This window comes from Acyrthosiphon pisum, chromosome A1 (genome assembly GCF_005508785.2).
Source record: "Acyrthosiphon pisum isolate AL4f chromosome A1, pea_aphid_22Mar2018_4r6ur, whole genome shotgun sequence".
Lineage (NCBI taxonomy): Eukaryota > Metazoa > Arthropoda > Insecta > Hemiptera > Aphididae > Acyrthosiphon > Acyrthosiphon pisum.
The window spans coordinates 95,513,393-95,518,873 of NC_042494.1; the positions used below are offsets into that span (position 1 = coordinate 95,513,393).

General features: G+C 25.2%; 1 long non-coding RNA gene across 1 annotated transcript; it reads left to right on the forward strand.

The window, feature by feature from the left end:
* The first annotated feature begins 368 nt into the window (after positions 1–368).
* On the forward strand, positions 369–1,592 carry LOC103308696. The gene is made up of 5 exons (XR_510511.3): positions 369–570; positions 683–697; positions 1,189–1,197; positions 1,270–1,284; positions 1,363–1,592. It is a non-coding gene; the product is annotated as an uncharacterized LOC103308696 (long non-coding RNA).
* The last annotated feature ends 3,889 nt before the right edge of the window (positions 1,593–5,481 follow it).

A 5,481-nucleotide genomic window follows, 5' to 3' on the forward strand; every position in this document is an offset into this window, starting at 1 on the left:
AAGTTCTTTAACCCATTAGGACAGCTATAATTTAATAATTTAATATTATTATTATGGATATTATATATGATGTTTATTATTGATTTTTTTTTTTAATTTAAAAAAAAATATAGGTAACTCTAAATACTGCTATTTATAGATTCCTTAATTCTGTAATTTTAAGGACCAAAACTAAAACCGGTAACAATTATTTTTTTTGTGAATAGCCGAATTAGATCTGAAATCAAAAAAACATAAAGGTTCCAAGCCTTGGATCAACAGAATCAAATATTTTCGAGAAGTCGGCTTATGGCAATTTCCGTATCTCTATATAAAAAAATATCCAAATTTTTTTTAACTATTATTTAAATTATGCTGTCCACAGAAAATATTTAAAATATTATTGAATTAAATGGTTAACTTTATTTCAAATTGTTGTACTTTAATAACTTTAATAATTATTATATATTTTATACATTTACAGTCCAGGTACGTGATTGTAAGTTCAATAATTTACTTACATAATTCATTGTGTTCATATTAATAATAAGTTAATTACGTTTTAAGATTATACATTCACAGCTGATGAAGGTAATCTCACATAATAGTATAATATACTATTTTACTTGATTTGAATTACTTTAATAAATATAACGTTTATAATTATTGATACATAATATTTATATTTTTTAAAAAAATGAAGATAGTAGTACAGAAGGTAAGTCCACTATAATAATTGTGTACATAATTTATAATTCATGACACTGATCGTTTAATAACGATTTACGTTACACATTACATTCAAAGTTGTTGATGGTTATCTCATAATATTATATTCTAATTTACTTTTTTAATGATAAAACAATGTTCCTTCGCACTCCCTATTATATTTTTAGTCCAGAGCTTAAACCTGCTTTTTATAAAACCGATATAAACCGTTAAAAAACTGAAATCGAAACCGAATATAATTGGAAACCGGTATTATAAAACAAAACCGAAACCGCAAAAAATTGGAAACTGGTATTATTTGAGAGCCAAACAGGAAAAACATTTGATACCAGTATTTTGATTTGAAAAGGAAACCGAAAATATAATTTGAATTACAGTATTTTTTTTTAAATATTGGTATCTTATACAATTTGGAAAGTTTACTTTATACATAAGTCAATTTGTCGATTTTAATAACGATTTACGTTTATACATTTACAGCTGATGAAGGTAAACTCAAATAGTATATAGTATTTTACTTAATTTTAATAACTGTAATATTTTTTTAATTTGTACATGCAGAAAATGCAGAGAATCGTAAGTCCATTAATTGTTTACATAATATATAATTCAAGGCACTAGTTAAAATAACGATTTACGTTTATACACTTACAGCTGATGGAGGTAAACTAAAATAGTATATAGTATTTTACTTTGTTAATAATAAAACAGAATTCTTTCACACAAGTACACATTAAAACGGTTAAACAATAGTTCCATATTATAGCCGTTATGGTGTATTTAAGTCTCCCTACAACAGAATCTCCTTCATAATGGATAAATCAATTTGTCAGTCTGGATATTTTATATTGTTATTATTTATTACAGCCTGTAAGTTGAATTAATATTATAATATTATAATTTTTATTCGTTTGTATGGTGATAAACAAATCATTAGAAATTAAAATGCTGTTTTTAGTGTTTTTTTGTTATTTCTCGATGGTTTTTCCCATGGTATTAAAAAACTATTGAGAAAATTGAAAAACTTCCTCTCTAAAGTAACATATTGATCCAAAAGATAAGATATTATATTATGTTGAAATCGAAGCACTCCATCTGGTAGAAATTGTGTGTACTTACTGAATAAAAAAAAAATAATAATAAACACCATTGTAAAACCACTAGCTTCCTGCTCCACTTAGAATCTAAAAACTTATTCATTAAACTATAAGTAACAACGTAGAAACATGGATTCCAACAAATTAGATTAAGATAAGAGTTATGCAGGTAATAAAATAACAATTAGTATAATTTTAAGCATAGTCAATAAGTACACTATGCAAATAGGTTAAACTTAATATCGATACTACCGATTGGGCTTCGATAGTAAAACTGTTATAAAACTAATATTTGATGACAGAAAGAGGGTCTGTGATGTCAAAGTTTTAATAAAATGCTTATTATAATTAATTTGTTCGTTTATTTGTGTACGTCTGTGATCGGCGTATACAGCAGTGTAATCTCAGTGAAATATTATTTCCATTGATACAACGAACGTGTTATTTTTGTTTAATTTTAATACATAACTGGAGTTCCATTTTTTATAAAAAAAATATAATATCAAATTTAAGAACAAAAAATACTAATAATATTATTGAATTAACTGTTTAATGACCGGGTAACCCCGTCAGACGTCTCAAACGTAATTGGTGTCGTGACCTGCTAAATGCCTGAACCCTAGTTCAAATTTTTCCCTCCTAAACTGTAAACAAAATAGGTAGTGTCATCACTGGGTGGCTTCTTCCGTCATATTATTCATGTTTCTGTAAATACTCTTATCTAATTTGCTTATTGTTCTTTGAATAGATTGTAAATATCATGTAAAAAAAAAAAAAAAAAAACTGTTTAATTAAATTCCTTTTAGTATTTTAATGCATTTAATAATAATTATATTTATACATTTACAGAAAACCCAGAATGTAAGTTCACTAATTGTTTATGTAATTTATAATTTTTACTAGAAGCGGATTTTTACGTAAATACATATTTTTATTGAATGCAGATATCTTTGTCCTGATTAAAAATAAGCACGTTTCATAACACCCTGAATAAAATGACAATTTTTTATGTTACATATTTTCACATATTTGGTTGTAAATACATATTTCTAAATATAATAATAATTTCTAATATAACTTAACTCATTTAATAACGAATTACGTTTATACATTCACAGCTGAAGAAAGTAAGCACATAATAGTTTATGTACTATTTTATATAATTTTAATAACTTAAATTAATTATTATGCTTATCATATTTTACAGACGAGGAAATTTGTAAGTACACTAATTGTTAAAATGATTTATGATTTATAAGTTATAACACTAAACTCATTTAATAACGATTTACGTCCATACATTCACAGCTGAAGAAAGTAAGCACATAATAGTATATGCACTATTTTCAGTGTTGGGAAAGTTCCTTTTAAAAAGGAACTTGTTCCCGTTCCTCGTTCCTATTGTAAAAAAGGAACTAGTTCCCGTTCCTCGTTCCTGTCACGAAAAAAGAACGCGTTCCCGTTCCTTTACACATTTTTTACGTCGGCAATGGTGTCTTTTTGCAAACAATTTTTAGTTCAGAAATTATTGGTTAACTAACTCCATCCTAAGGAGCACCGATTTAAACAAAAATGATTTGTTTCATACTCTGTCCCACGAGAGAACAATCAGTCCGCCGACCGATTCTCGTCAGGGTCACGCATTCGATATCGTTTAAATTAAAACGACTCACGTCTCATATCAAGACGATAAACGATAAAACGTATGATATCAGATATAAGAAGAGAGAAAGTTCAATATCTACGACAGAGATAGACTATTAGAGTGCTTTTTGAGGTTAGGTTACTAATCTTTGGCGCTCTTATAACCTCAAAAATTGTATACCTTTATTCTCAGTTGATGAGCTCGATGTCCTATCCATTCTTATAATATCTATGATTATACCTTGTATGCTAATCTCAAATTAAAATCTACCAACGATACCTAGATTGTTCGTTTTACTATTTACTAATTCTTGATGAAGTTATACCAAAATACCAACACTAAATATATTTTAGAAAATATTATTATTAAAAACAACTTTCATTTTTTTTTTTTTTTTTTTTCATTATTTGAGGAACGGAAATTTTCGTTCAAGTTCCTTAAAAATAGGAACTCTTTCCCGTTTCTCGTTCCTATATTTTAAATAGAACGCGTTCCTTCCCAACACTGACTGTTTTATATAATTTTAATAACTTAAATTAATTATTATACTTATCATTTACAGAAAAGAAAATTTGTAAGTACACTAATTGTTAAAATGATTTATGATTTATAAGTTATAACACTAAACTCATTCAATAACGAATTACGTTTATACATTCACAGCTGAAGAAAGTAAGCACAAAATAGTATATGCACTATTTTATATAATTTTAATAACTTAAATTAATTATTTTGCTTATCATATTTTACAGAAAAGAAAATTTGTAAGTACACTTATTGTTAAAATGATTTATAATTTATTAGTTATAACACTACACTTATTTAATAACGAATTACGGTTATACATTCACAGCTGAAGAAAGTAAGCACATAATAGTTTATGCACTATTTTATATAATTTTAATAACTTAAATTAATTATTATGCTTATCATATTTTACAGAAAAGAAAATTTGTAAGTACACTAATTGTTAAAATTATTTATGATTTAAAAGTTATAACACTAAACTCATTCAATAACGAATTACGTTTATACATTCACAGCTGAAGAAAGTAAGCACATAATAGTATATGCACTATTTTATATAATTTTTATAACTTAAATTAATTATTAAGCTTATCATATTTTACAGAAAAGAAAATTTGTAAGTACACTTATTGTTAAAATGATTTATAATTTATATAAGTTATAACACTACACTCATTTAATAACGAATTACGTTTATACATTCACAGTTGAAGAAAGTAAGCACATAATAGTATATGCACTATTTTATATAATTTTAATAACTTAAATTAATTATTATGCTTATCATATTTTACAGAAAAGAAAATTTGTAAGTACACTAATTGTTAAAATGATTTATAATTTATAAGTTATAACATTACACTAATTTAATAACGATTTACGTCCATACATTCACAGCTGAAGAAAGTAATATAATATAATAGTTTATACAATTTTGATTAATTTTCATAACTTTAATAATTAAATTATTAAAGTATTCAATATAAATAAATAAATAATTAATATGCTTATAATAATTTATACATATCTATAATTACAGAAACAAAAAAACGTAAGTCCTTAATAATTGTTTACATAAATATATAATTAATTATAATTCATAACATTGAACATTTAAATACGATTTACGTTTAAACATTCACAGTTATTAAAGGTAAGTTTTTATACTAATTGACTGCATTTATAATAAAACAAAATTAACGAACACCCTACAAATAGAATGAAATCTTCTAACTACAGACAATAACAACAGTCCCAAATAACCTATATCCTGTAAACATAAATTATAGTCTCCCTATACCGAAAATTCCTTTAAGAGGACGTCGCACCCGCATGTGTTGTCTCCGTCTTACACACGTACGTTATAGCAAATGTTCGTTCAGAAGATTCAATTGTGTGCTGTTAGTTTTTATATTAGAGTGAATTGACCTATTATCAAATTTAAAGGTAAGATTATTATCTAGGGCCCCACGTAGGCTTTTATTAATTTTATTATTTATAAGT